The sequence below is a fragment of the Bombina bombina genome, chromosome 7 (genome assembly GCF_027579735.1).
Source record: "Bombina bombina isolate aBomBom1 chromosome 7, aBomBom1.pri, whole genome shotgun sequence".
NCBI classification, from domain to species: Eukaryota; Metazoa; Chordata; class Amphibia; order Anura; family Bombinatoridae; genus Bombina; species Bombina bombina.
Genome location: NC_069505.1, coordinates 418,396,038 through 418,411,378, shown reverse-complemented (window position 1 = coordinate 418,411,378; position 15,341 = coordinate 418,396,038). Strand labels below are relative to the sequence as shown.

At 43.0% G+C, this 15,341-nt stretch overlaps 1 protein-coding gene across 4 annotated transcripts in view; it reads left to right on the top strand.

Annotated features, from left to right (window-relative positions):
* Positions 1-10,584: 10,584 nt before the first annotated feature.
* PLA2G6 (phospholipase A2 group VI) overlaps positions 10,585-15,341 on the top strand; it is a 195,658-nt gene continuing 190,901 nt past the window's right edge. For 2 of the 4 annotated variants that reach the window (XM_053721252.1, XM_053721250.1), the window contains exon 1: positions 10,587-10,762. The gene's annotated coding sequence lies outside the window, so the exon portion shown is untranslated. Of the gene's footprint in view, positions 10,763-15,341 lie in introns of all 4 variants that reach the window. The other 2 variants (XM_053721249.1, XM_053721251.1) reach the window with 2 other exon arrangements.

The following is a 15,341-nucleotide window of genomic DNA, read 5'->3' as shown; positions in this document are numbered from 1 at the left end:
AGCCTGGTGCTACAACCCCTTCATAAGCAATACTAACAATAAGGAAAAAAAGGAAAAAGGAGTTTTGTGCACTCACTTCATTTAATCATATATCCCTTTAAGATGTCACCTTTAATATACACATAGTACAAAGAATATGCCAGCAGGAACTACCTGGCTAAAATATCCGAGGTAGAGCAGACCTTATTATCCTGGAAACATAACCACACTACTTGCAGACAGACTAAGAGAAAATATAACAAAAAGCTCAACTATGATGTGTCACCCCCTGGTATTCCTGCCGATAACTGGAACCTCAGCATCAGTTAGGGGGGGGGGTGCCTGCAACACAAAAGCAAACGCACTTTGGCCCATGTACAGGCCTTTATTAATGCAAGGATTAAAAAAAAAAAAAAAAAACTGCTAGAGGAACACCCTTTCAAATAGGCTGTTTTCTTTCACTCTCTCCCACCACCACTGGGAGGTTGATTTATGCTGCTACCTCTTGTTTACAGAGCTTTTCTATGGCCAATGATGCAAGATTTAAATCTCTGGTATAGATAGGGGTTTTGAAATGCAAAATCAGCTATTTCACAATATAGGTAAAATATCTATTTGTAGACAGTTTAATATACTCCAACATGTAACATGAATTGTTGGAAACAAATTAATGGGAAAATAAATTTACACAGTACAGTACCCTATGTGGCAAGCAGTGTTGCTTCTCATTGTATTGCCCCCTTCTCAAAACTAAATTAAAGCTCACTAGCAGTGATAACCGGGTGACTATGTGAAGACGCACCCAGCAGCGTGCTAATGTATAATTTGTTCCAGAGGTGGACAACATTCGAGGCAAGTGAGATTGTGCTTTAATAGCGATTCTTATTTTATAGACTGAAACAATAATGATTATTTACTGTCTCTTTAAGTATGTTCCTAATGGTTCTGCTTTTTTTCTCGCTCTTTTGTAATTCCTTTTCCTGCCATTCTCTGTTCTATTAATGTTGTAAGTTAAATGTCGACATTACAAATGTGAACATACTGCGCTCACTATTTCAGATGCCAACATTACCTGTATTATAGGGAATCAGAAACTCTTCCATAGACATACTCACGCCCAAGTGCTAATGCCGTTTATCACAGCTACTGATAGCAATTTAAAACCACCTTAGCAAATCTGATTCCATCACACATGGATAGTACAGACCACCCTCCTTCTCTATTGCTTTGATGAATCTGTTTATGTATCTTGAGCTACTATGTCGTCAAAATCCAGCCCTTACACATAACACACATGACTAATGTTTATTTACAAAACAACCCAACAACCCCAATAAAAACAGTAGACTTAGTGTTGGTGCAAATTGGCCACAGCTCCTTTATTTAAATAAATAACCTTTATAGAAACTTTAACTCAATAAATAACAGTGCAAATATTGTAACCATGTTGTACATAACATACACATAAACAGTGGTGCTAGTCCATACTAATTTCTTTATATATATATATATATATATATATATATACATATACATATATATATATATATATATATATATATATATATATATACACATGGCCGTCACTCCATCCTCTGGACCCAACCGTGCAAGTGATTGAGCCCGTCAGCAATAAAGCACATAAGTCTCTAGGGAACCCCTTGCCCTTAGAGACCCCAAACTTGAAAGTTCCCCCCATGGGAATACAAAATACCACCACACTAACAAATTGGCCATAACCTGCTGTAATGGTTAGGGCTAGCACCCCCGCCAAAGACTGGCCTGAAAACTCAGCCCAGTCCCGCCAACCCTTCAACCTTACTTAAGACCTCCTTAAAGTCAAGTATAAACAACTGCAGACCAAAGTAATTGACATGCACCCCATCCGGTGAATAGAATTCACCCTGACCCACCTCTGCTAAGTCCGGATGACGAACAACAGAACCACCCAATCTCCGGACAAAGGACCCCATAAGCTTGTTAATCTTCCGCTTGCTTTTGTCTAACCTCACTGGATCCCAAGCTGCTCTCCAAACCCTCCTGGGCAAGATGTCAGGCCATACAACCCTCAATGTAGGATATAAATCCACCAGCCTATCGATATCCCTTTTCATGCTTCTCACCAACTCCCTCTGTGGCAGAAAACCAAGATCATTGCCCCCTGCATGAACCAACAACACCGTTGGAGGCTGAAAATGTTTGCAGTAATCCACCACCAAGGGCAACAACCTTTCCCAACAGAGCCCCCAAACACGAACCATTTAACATCACACCGGGACTTAGGAAAACCCAACTGCAAGCCATCCACTTTAACTGAAGCCGCTCTCCGAGCCCAATTAATAGTGGCCGACTAGCCACAAACGCTCCATACCTAGAACACATAAAGTAAAATTACCAAAAACATTAAAAACTCAATTCGGGACGGACATACCGGCGAAACCTTCTTGATCCCCATCTACCAATGCTCTTAATCACCGTATCAGATAATCCCCTCACCAAAGCCTCAGTTGCCACACCTATGCGGAAAGAATGAGACCCAAATTCACTTGCATTAAAACCCAACTGACCCAATGATTTGTTTAAAACCGCCATGAACTGGAACTGCGACAAAGGCCTACCATCCTGATGGACCAACAACGAACCCCCCACCAGGGGCCGAACACTTAAATAAGCCTTCAGACAGAGCCAAGGGCAAACTTCCAAACCACTAGGAAAAAGGACTATCGTCCTGCCCTTTCCCAACTGGTCCGTTTTACTCCTCCTCAGAAATATCTCAACTTTGGAATCAGAGACACATCTGCCAACACCAAACCCCCCATACATGATAAAAAAAATTCTAACCAGCTCCGATATTCGGAATGCCCCCAAAAATGCGAAGACAAAAGCCAAATGGAACAAATATGCCTCAAAATCAGACACACATACCACCTCCAATACACGATAAATACTGCTTAACAACGAGAAAGTAATAGGGCGCCTCTTATCAGGAGGCGACCCCACTGAACCCTTCTTCAACCCCTTGAGGACCTGCCGAACACAAAAACCCTTAGTAATATCTCTCCAACCTAATAATTTAAAGTGAAAGGCTAACGCCGCCAAACGCCTATCCATAGCAGAATGCGACAAGTTCAAAGACCCCTACTCCCACATCCATTCCAACAAGAAAATTGTGAGATCAGATACACCTTCACGCACCACCTTGGAAGACAACCTCGACTCCCATTCCCACCACACTTTAGAGTAAGCCGCCCAAGTACCTGGTGCCAGTGAAGCCTTTACCAGTCTAGCCAGTCCTCCACTCCAAGCCGCCACAGGGAACTCAGGCATCTGCAACCCTCCACGTCCGCATGAGGGGCCAACTCCCGAAAACGCTGCCACTGAAAGCGAGAAAGGGAGTCTGCTATAGAATTACAAACGCCTGGAATGTGTTTAGCCTTAATGCAAACATTCATCTGCAAACATTTCAGGACCAGCAATCTCAACAATCTCAATACAGGTAAAGACGTTGCAGTCAATGTATTCAACGCATACACAACACCCATATTATCAGAATAGAATACAACCGACCGATTGCACAAATCAACCTCCCAGACAAATAGCGAAACCCAGATCGAAAACAACTCCAAAAACACCAGGTTCTTAAACAAACCCAACGCACACCACTCAGCCGGCCACTCAGCCGCACACCAGTGACCCATAAAATAGGCCCCGAAACCACAACCCCCTGCTGAATCAGTCACAAGCCCCAACTCTTTGTTGGACACCTTAACAGACTGAATGAAAGTCGAGCCATTAAAGCTCATCAGAAAACCCCTCCAAACTCTCAAATCATCTTTAATCTCTTTGGATAACCGTATAAAATGATGCGGTTTTGACACCCCATCAGTAGCCAAAGATAACCTCCTGCAGAAAACCCTCCCTATCGGGATAATTCTACACACAAAGTTAAACTTGCCCACCAAGGATTGGAGCTCCCGGAGCGTAACCTTCTTCACCATCAATGAACGGTCAATCACGGCTAATAGGTCAGACACCTTGTCACTAGGAAGCCTACATTCCATGTTCACTGAATCAATTCTAATGCCCAAAAATTCAAGTGAAGTTACAGGGCCCTCAGATTTGCCAAGTGCAATGGTCACACCAAAGTCAGACGCCACCCTGAGACAAACATTCCTCAAGATTCTACAAGTCCCAGAAACAGCCGGGCCCACAAACAAGAAGTCGTCAAGGTAGTGAACCAATGATGACAGGCCCGACCTTTCCAAAACCACCCATTCAAGAAATGTGCTAAAATGCTCGAAGAGTGAACATGAGATGGAGCATCCCATTGGCAAACACAGGTCAACAAATTAAAAGCCATCCACACAACATCCCAACAAATGGTGTGAAGTTGGGTGCACCGGCAGAAGCCTAAAGGCCGCCTCAATATCAATTTTTGCCAACAATGCAGAAGGACCCGCCTCCCTAACCAAACCAACTGCCTGATCAAAAGATGCGTATTTAACCGAAGTCAACTCTTGAGGAATACCATCATTAACCGATCCCCCTTTTGGGAAAGATAAATGATGGATTAGCCTGAACTTTCCAGTCTCCCTTTTCCGAACCACCCTAAGGGGGGATATCCTCAAATCTGCAATGGGAGGACCCACAAATGGACCAGCCATGCGACCCAAAGACACCTCCTTCTGCAGTTTGTCAAGGACCACACCCGGCCACAAATGAGCAAACTTTAAATTTCTGCGAAAACCCCCACCACCCCCTTGTGACGGAATCACAAAACCGAACTGGAAACCATGAAGCAACAACGCCACTTTCTCATGACAACCCCGATGCCTAGTGTACAGGACGAGCCAAGGTTCCATCGTGCCTATTTTCACGGGCGTCACCCCCTTTGTCAGGTGCATCACCGGCTCCGCCCGGCTTACCCTTATGGAAACACATTGCGTAGGGGTGGGATCCCCACACCCAGGGCTTTTGTGTTTAAACTTGCACATGGCTCCCCATTTACAGAATTTCTCGTTATACGCAAAGCAATGCCCTCTCTTAACCGATGCCGGAGACCCACTGGCGGTGCGAGCCACCGGCTCCCGACTGAAAGGACTGGGAGGCTCTCAAAGGTGTCATTATCTTGAGCCATAAACCCATGTCCCGGTCGTCCCACCTCATGTCTGGTTTTACCGACATCCGTTGCCTAAACTGCTCGTCGTAGGACCACCATGCCATACCCTCGTATGTCCTCTGAGCAGCTGCAACCTTGTCCAGGTAACAAAACAAAGCCCCACCCTGGTCCGGGAATCTACCAGAAAAAAACACTTGCATATATTACAAAGGCCTGGAACCAATTTGTAAAGGTTTTCGGCAACTTCCTATACCGTCTTTTCCTTTCCTCCTCCTCCTTCTTAGCTACATCCTTTTTTTAATCCTCCGGAATCTCAAAAGACTGCTCAAGAGGGAGAACAATTCAATAAATTCCCTCTTGTATATTTTCTCTTTCACCTCCGACGTTAAATACATCCCTAATGAACCAATGGAGCAGAGGCATGACCGAGACATTGCAGTGTCAGCAACCCTCAATTCCACCCCATCAACTGGCTTAGGGCTGGTGCTAGAGTGCCCCCGTCAGCCCAAGGCTCTTTACCGCAACCGAGGAACCCCCCCTCCCCGACTACAGGGACCGAAGAGTCACTAACTTCGACCCTACCTAAACAAGGGACACCCAGAGCACCAGCCACCGGGACCCATGCCCTCTCCACAGAAGCTCCAGTAGTAGGACCGTCCCCCTCCAACGTCAACAGTAACTCCCTCAAACCAGCCACCACTCTACCAGCTACCGAATCACACTCAACACCCCAAGCACACCTGTCCATGACATCCCTCCCCCGCACATTCAACCCCTTCTCATCTGCTGAGTTCTCCGTCGAATGCTGACCACCTAAGGGGCCGTCAAACGTCGCCTGGAGCCCGCCTAAGCGTTGCTCCGTCCTTCCTGTGCCATGACAACCGGACGTCCATGCTGATCCGGCTGCCGTAGTTGTTCCTGAAAAGAAGCAGAACGTGAACACATATCCAGGGGAACAAAACCTCTACCAACCCTACCCCTTTTTTGCAGGCTGGTACCCCTAGCCGTAATCACTTCTTTTCCCCTCTTAGGAGCCCCCCCATCACCACCAGAACAGGCCACCTCTGCCCCTGGCCGTCTATGCGATCTACCCCTAGACACAGCAACGTATTCCCCAGGCCTATTCGGCCATCTGGCGCCCTCCCTATCACCCCGAGTAGCCGCCGTATATAACCTGGCTCCACTCAGACCAGCCACCTCCAACACCCTGGCCTGAACCTCCTGCTGCATACCGTCGTCAGGCTCCAAGCAAATCGAATCTGTCCAGGAGCCGTGCAGGCCAGAGAACTCCTCCTCAAGGTCGTCAAAGACATCCGCCACTGTGGATGGACCAGGCTGAGTCCCTGGCCGTTGCCCAGCGGAACTAGGGCCTGCAAAATAAAAACTGACATGTGAGTCACCATCCACACCTACCCCAGCCACCCTCGTATTCCCGGGGACCCCAGGAGGGGAGTGGGACCCACCAGGCCTAACACTAGTATGGGACTTATGGCAAGACCCCCCAAAATGGTTCACCTGCTTAACCCTGGGCCCAGGGGAAGGGGGAACAAACTCATCATCCGAAGGATTCAAATACAGGTCAACTACCACTGTATCCAGCTCAAAATCCTCCCCATCATCCCCAGACCCATATTCCAAATCTACAAGGGCCCCTGCAGACCTAACAGGGAGTTCTTGTCCCCTCAAGCAAGCTATCCCACTCTCATTAGCCCTGATGCATGACGCATCAGCAAAGGGCTGTCCCCCAACAACAAAGGCCCCACTACTCTTAGAAGCCTGCCTGGCAGCCAAAACACCCTCCCCGTCACTCCCACTATCATCAACCACCCTCCCAAAGGAACAGGAAGGCCCAAGACCGTGCTCAGCCCGTTGTTTAGGAGACCCCTCCCCCTCAGGCCCACACGGACTGTAAGCCACCCTTTCACTACCTCCATACTGAGTGGTGGCAGGGCCATAGACAGCCCTCAGCTTCGGTTCCTTGCCGCTCCCATCCTCCAATGACATCACCGCCGCTGGACCCGACGTTGAAAGGAGACCATCCGACGCCTCCGGACTTGCTTGCTTCCTCACCTGACTGGAACCAGCCTTCTTACCGCCACTGGAACGCATGCGAACCTCAGAACTCAGCCGAGATAGAGGCCTGGACCGCCTCGTGGACCTCTTCCGGACTCCCGGTGTGGCTTCAACAGGATCCTGAATCCGACCTCCTAGCAAGACCTGGACCTGAGACTCTAGCCAGGTATGACCTTTGTCCTTAGCAACCTCCCGGAGCCTACCCAGCAGCTTCTCAACTTCAGCCATAGTGAAGGCTGAGCAGAAAAGCCAGGAACAAGAGGATGCTTCCAGAAATCTTCTCAAAAATAACTACTGGCTTTCCCACTCATCCACAAGGCTAAGTAACCTCTGTTGCTCCACCCCTGCTTCCCCTTATGCTACCACCCCCAGGGCCTCTTCCTCTGCGTTCAAGGCTCCCTTCAGCTATGCTTTGCACCGCCTCCAGGAGCCCCTTTATAATCTTTATTATAACACATAAGTACACAGGTGCCCAGGGCCGGCTCAAGAAATTGTGCTACCTGGGTCCCAGAATGCAATGATGCCCCCCCCAGTAGTAACATTACTGATTAACATATCAACCTACTAGCCTGGCCGCTGTCCTTACTAAGCCTGCCTACCTGAATGAAACCAATGCTTATGCACAATTGTGCAATACGTGGGAAGGAAGTTAGGGCAGAGGTGCACTTGTCCCACCTTTAATGTCACCCCTTACCGATTCTGTGTCTTTGTGCATAATGGTCTGGGTCCGACAGTGACTGACTAAGTCACGGAAATGCTGCCCCTTGTCAAGTGCTGCCTGGGTCCCTTGGACCCACTTGGTCCCATGTTTGAGCCGGCCCTGCAGGTGCCAACCTTTTCAGATGATGGGTCATAACGATTTTGTATTAATGTTTAGGGCTGGTAAAGAATAACTTTCAGTATTTCCCTACTAGCATGTGGGACCAGGACGCTTGGGGAGTCTCCACAGCTGGAGGTTAGGGTTGTGGATGATGCTATTGTGGGAAGTAGGTGGTGTCAGGTGACAAGTGGGTTGGTTGTTTGGTACAGGGCATGTTTGGGCAGCCATGGGGTAAGGGCAGGGGCGGAACTACTATTGGTGCATCAGGTGCAGTTGCAAGTGCTAGAGGGGTCCATAGCAGCAAGACTATACATGCACATGTGCAGAATGTGTACAATCCTAATGCAAGGGAGCATGTAAAGGGACAGTAAACCTAGCTTTCTTCTTTAAATATTTCTAAATGCCACATGTAAATATAACGATCTAGCTGTATATCACCTTTGCAAACATTGTAGATCGTTATTAAAATCTTAACGAAACTCACTTTCATGTTCTGAACTCTGGGCACCCAATGCCGGTAATGTATTTATTTTTTTTAAGCTGCATCTTCCTAACCTATCCCCTATGAATCGAGCTCCTTGAGTGTCAAAGGCGCGCGTTCCTTGATTGACAGGGCTTGTTGGAGACATACTGGGCATGCGCAATATCAAGCTCCACAGGAACTCTAGCATTAGCCTCTTGTGCAGGTATTGCGCATGCGCAGTTTGAATTTATAGTGAGAATCACTTGCCTGGAAATAGACTGTGAATGCGCATAAATGGGAGTTACTAGGGGCGTGATTAGCTCTTCCCATGGGACGGACTATGAGCCTAGATTACACTCCCACTGAAGGATCGACTCGATGGGCGGCAAGATTGCATTTATATAACTAAAGTTTTGGGTAATTTGAAATATATATAACTTTATTTTTATAAATGTGATTATAATTATTTGTATCTGTTTGTGCTTATAAGATTTCATTTTAACTATATGTGAGTCGTAACACACCTTAATTTACTGACACTTTAATTAGTGCAGGTTGACTATTCCCAAAATCATTACACAGAGCAGCAAACATATATTGCTATTGCTTACTATCGGGTACCTTTAGGGGGCTCCAAAAAATATTTACACCAGGATCCTCTGTTGAGTAGGTTCGCTACTGAGGGTTAGCATTTCTAGGCAGGAGCAACAGCAGGGCAGGGCTCTGAAAACTGGGATTGTCCTGCACAAAAGTAGTTGGAAAAACTACTACCGCTTCCCATTGAAAGTACAAGTCATGCTATATAAGTAGCCGGTGCATTAAAAATGCTTTGGTTAAATATTTGAAACAACAGTTTTTATTACATTATGTGTTATTGACTATAAGATTCTCTAAAGCTCTCTGGGCTGGTGAGATTCTATAAGTTTGCTTGTCAGTCCTATTTACCTGGTGGAATTATCTAAAGCCACTTTTTACCCTGAAAACAGGGTGTCTCGCTAAGGGGCGTATACTGCAGTTTCGTATGGGAATGAGATGCAGACATTACAGAAGTGCACAATGGAAATCGTAATTTCAAAATCATACAAAATGAATAATTGAACCATTCACACAAAATTACTATTACTATTAATTATTAAAATTGCTGCTCTATCTAAATCATGAAAGAAAAAATGTGGGTTTAGTTTTCCTTTAAACATACGACAGGGTCTCCCTCTGTACTTTTATTGCAAACTTTTACCTAACAGAGAGCCCTTATTATTTCTATGGGAGACATCTCGCCACTAGTAGGGACAGACCCTTTTTTTAACAGAATTCCATGAGGGCTGCCGCAGCCCCTGCAAGTGTCTTGGAACACTACGACTAGACTCGAAAAGTCAAATGAACTAAGCGTGTGTTTTAAATGATATATTTATATATAGATACACACACATTATAAAAATGAGCCAATCACAGAGGGGAACGAACAGGAAGAGGTTGAAGAGTGGAGGTCTGATAAAAAGGGGCCCTGGTGCTTTATGTAGACAAGTTGGCTGCAGATAACATGTAATTAATAAAGTCAGCACACTGATGTGCATAAATTAAGATTAGTTGCTAGTGGTTTTAGCTGCCTCTTACTATTTACACATAAATGAGTGCATCAGCTGGTGCAGCCTCTGATTGGTTACTTAACCCCCACCCTTAGCAGCAGATGGTGCTAAGGATATGATTTATTGATAGTCTCTACTCTGCTACAATCCTATAAAACAATCCTACTTGCTTTACAATAAAGTTTTGAAAGTTAATATTTTTCAAATATTTTTTTTTCAAATTACTGTTTATTTATTTTCTAGGTTTGTGCTGTTACCAAGGAGTGATATGCTAAGAAGCAATAATAATTTCAGGTAGAAATAATGTAGAATAAATAGTGTTAACTATCTGCCAGCTCCAAGTGAAGCAAAGTTATTTTTTTTAATGCCCTCACAAAAATGGCGCTAGTTGCCAGAAGCTGAAGTTGCCACATTCAATATGGCTGCAGACGACGTTCTACCTTTACCGAAATGGCCACTTCTGCTACACGCAGCACATTTGCTTCAACATGGCTCCTGACTCCGCACTTTCTATTATGCCATTCTCAATATGGCCGCTTGACACCTCTAACATGGTGGCAAAACCTTTATTTATTCCGATTGGTGTATAGCTGACGGACCGGCCTTTCCCATATCGCTATTGGTGAATCCTGTAATCCTTCATAAATAGAGGCTTTGTGATTGGATAACATCTCCTCAAGGCTCCCCTCGTTGACAGTGTTGTGACAGGAGGGGCAGAAAAGGTGAGTGTTGGATCTTAAATGGAGGGTCCATGCTGGGTGACGTCATATGTACATCCCTTGTATCTGTGGATCTGCTGGCACTACAGGGGTTAATATGCTTCTCTAATGGATCATTTTCTTCTTTTCTGTTGTGGTAAAATATAAAACATACACCAATGGCTCATGTTTCGGGGTCAGGGAGAAAATAATTTTTACTGAGGTGATTTCTAATGAAATCCTTTTTTTCTGGAGTAGTAGTGGGTCCATGGAGCAGTGTTCCAGCAGAGGTCGTATAAGTTGTTGAGTGTCTATGGGCGTTGTGATATTCTGCATGTAAAAGGTTCAGGTATTTTTATTTAATATTGTCTGAGTTCAGGATTAATATGTCACATCACTTGGCTGAGTGGTCCCAGACCATTAGGGCTAATAGTAATTAGTGTAAACATTATTATCAGTTTCCTATATTGTATTCTATCACTGTTTTACTTTATTATTTATTGATAAAGTGCCAACATATTACAAATGGCCGTTTATCCAGTGATGTAGCTTATAGCCCCCCACTGGGTGTCACTTGCTTTTAAACAAATGTGCTAAAACAACAAATCTGTGGATCAAGCGCAGGGTCAGGGTTCATGGCCTTTCACTTCCTTGTGACAATGACAATTAGTCTGCTCTTCAGCAGAGTTCCCCTGACTGACCCAACAACACAATCTGTTTAAAGCTTAAAGGGACAGTTAACACCAGAATTGTTGTTGTTTTAAAAGATAGATAATTCCTTTATTACCCATTCCCCAGTTTTGCATAACTAACACATTTATAATAATATACTTTTTACCTCTGTGATTAACTTGTATCTAAACATCTTCTGACAGCCCCCTGATCACATGACATTTTATTTATTATCTTTTGACTTTCATTTTAGCCAATTAGTGCAGTGTCTGCCACAATCCACGGGCGTGCTCACAATGTTATCTATAGGGATTACCTGAACTAGCTCCCCCCCGCTGTGAAAAGCAAATACAAAAGCATGTGATTACAGGCGGCCTTCAAGGGCTTAGAAATTATCATATGAGCCTTTCTAGGTCTAGCTTTCAACTAAGAATACCAAAAGAACAAAGCAAAATTGGTGATAAAAGTAAATTGGAAAATTGTTTAAAATGACATGCCCTATTTGAAACATGAAAGGTTTTTTTGGACTTGACTGCCCCTTTAAGGGACACTGAACCCAAATTTTTTCTTTCATGATTCAGATAGAGCATGCAACTTTCTATTTTATTCCTATTATCAATTTTTATTTGTTCTCTTGCTATCTTTATTTGAAAAAGAAAGTCCAGGACCCTGGACAGCACTTGTTTATTGGTGGATGCATTTATCACCAATCAGCAAGAACAACCTAGGTTGTTCATCAAAAATGGGCTGGCATCTTAACTTAAATTTTTGCTTTTCAAATAAAAATACCAAGAGAATGAAGAACATTTGATAATAGGAGTAAATTAGAAAGTTGCTTAAAATTCCATGCTCTATCTGAATCACAAACGAGCAAATTTGGGTTCAGTGTCCCTTTAAATGTATAAAAGGGATATAAAACCCAACATATTATTCCATGTATCAGAGCATACAGTTTTAAACAACTTTTAAATTTACTTCTATTATCAATTTGCTTTATTCTCTTGGTATCTTTTGTTGGAGGAGCAGCAATGCACTACACTACTGGGAGCTAGCTTAACACAGCGGTTGAGCCAATGACAACAGGAAGATAAGTGTATCCACCAATCAACGGGTAACTCGCAGTAGTGCGTTGCTGCTCCTGATCCTACCTTTGGTATTCTTTTCAACAAAGGATAGAAAGAGAATGAAGCAAACAAGATAATAGAAGATAATTGGAAATTTGTTGAAAAATTGTGCGAATCAGGAAAGAACATTTGTGAGTTTAATATCCATTTGGAACACCAGAACCCCAAAATATCTGCAACTCTCTATAGGACATATTCTCTAGTCCAGGGGTAGAAAAATCTGTTTAAATTTAAGAAACCAGTAAGAATATTTAGGAGGCAGACTGATATTTGTATATTGATATAGGAAGAAAAACCCAAAATGTTAGGAGCCAGTGGTACAAGTAAAGCAGCCAGTAATTCCTTGGCTCCTGGGTTTGTCGAGCCCTGTACTAGTCTTTTCTAAAAACCTACACAATCTCCACAACACCCAGAAACTGCTGTGCTAGACTATATTGTTCTATACAGTAAACAATACAAACACTATCACAAATCAACAGTGTGTATCCACAAAATATATATTAAAAAAAAACACAACCTAAACAAGAGAGATATAAAAACACTGTCCTCCAAACTCTAATGAACTGGTAATAAAGGATATAGCCCCAATATGGAAGTTAATTGAGAACAGGGCACCTCGAAGGAAATAGAAAATATATATACTGAAGTACTGCAAAACTGATTGTAGGTCAAGATGTCTAAAGGTGCCGTACTCACGTGGTATATGAGCTATTTCTAAGCTGTCAAACAGCCTGAAAGGATATAACCCCTCCCTGGTATTAAGTACGTCCGCCACTGAATCTTCTTTTAAAACGTTTATTTATGACATAAAAACAAATGATACAGGCAAGGTAAGTGTTAGCAGGTAACGGCTCTATGGAGACAAACGCCCCTGTACAATAAGCGGTTGCACCAATGCTGGAGCCGATATTAACCAGACCACCCGAACAATGTATCGGATACAAGGAGGGACTGTTTACATTGTTGAGGATAAACTTGTATCAGATACAAAATGTTGTTTTATTATGTACAATTATTAATTTATGGGGAATTACATCTTGAGTTTTCTGTCACTTTAACTATGTGCTTAACCACTTTGTTGGGGTTAAGCACATACAGCCTGTTATTTTTGCACTTTTGAGTATTCAACTCTTAATTCAGTGGTGGTCAACTGGCAGCCCATGGGACACATGCAGCCCTTTAAACGTTGTAGTTTTCCTACCCTTGGGGAAAATGCAAACGTGTACTTTAGGGACTTCTGCTGGGTGGGCAAATCAGGTGGCTACAACTCAAAACAGCCCTCTGGACAGAACCCCAAACAGAGGGTACCCCGCAACCTTAATGTGACCCAGTGCCATTTCTAGAAAAAAACATTATTTGTGTGATAAATAGACATACATTTAAATATAAAATATACAGCCCTTAAAGGGACATGAAACCCCATTTTTTTTTTTCCTGATTCAGATAGAGAATGCAACTTCAAAAAAGTTTCTAATTCACTTTTATTATCAAATTTGCTTTGTGCTCATGTTGTCTGTTGCAGAGATATTTAGATAGGTAGCGTGCACACGTCTTGAGAACTACATAATAGGAAATAGTGCTGCCATCTAGTGTTCTTGCTTGTATATAACATTGTTGCAAAACTGCTGCTATATAGTGCTGCAGACACGTGCACACTCTAAAAAACTGCTGCTATATAGTGCTGCAGACACGTGCACATTCCTGAAATTATCTAAAAAGAAAAAATATCAATCCTAAAATTGAGGGTCTGTACATCTATTTAGCACTCGCAATCCTAAAAAAAACGGGGGGAGGGGGCTATCAATTAGAACAATCCACATAAGACTAATATAGGGGAGTGATATTCACTGATTACTTAAACTATAACCTTTATTGGCGATAATTAAAAATATCCACTTACAGACACACATATAATAAGAACACAGGGGGATTGGCAGGTTGAAGTGGTTAGCTCACTTACTACGTAAAGTATAGATACTATTATAAGGGAATGTGCAATCGACCTAGGATGTATGAATCCATGGTTGAAAGTCTATAAAACCTTAGATTTTTGTAGAGGAGTGTCAAATGTCATGGGAGAGGGGAAAAAAATTAGAGATTGCATTTAGATATAATATAATATACACTAGGTGAATAGTAAAAGGTATGCCTAATTTACATCAAGTACTTATCTCTGAGTAAGAGAGAAATAGATAATACTTGTACTGTATTGTAGTGTAATCCCCTATAGGTTACTTAATGTATCAATGGGCTAGATATAGTTGCAACAATTTGCTTAATATATTCATAGAGTTAATATAATGGTTGATAGCAGCAATCAGATAATATAAGAGAATTTTTAAATGTGCATATCCATATATCGAATAGACATATTAACCGCTTATGCTGTCTTTAGCAATCCACTTAGTGGTGTATTTATACTTTCTTGCTAGTGTAACTCATACTGATTGCTACAATTATATAGATTACAAAGTACAAACGATACTCGGTGTTTACTCAGTTCTATACATTCATTTAAGTGTTAGGTAAAATGTGTCCCCTTTGTAATTTGAGTCAACCTGCCAATCCCCCCCTTATTATATGTATGTCTGTATGCGGATATTTTTAATTATTGCCAATAAAAGTTATATTTTAAGTAATCAGTGAATATCACTCCCCTATATTAGTCTTATGTGGATTGTTCTAATTGATAGCGCCCCCCCTTTTTCTTAGGATTGTGAGTGCTAAACAGACCCTCAATCTTAGGATTGATATTTTTTCTTTTTAGACAAATCCAGTACATAGCACCGACACCCAGGTAATCACCA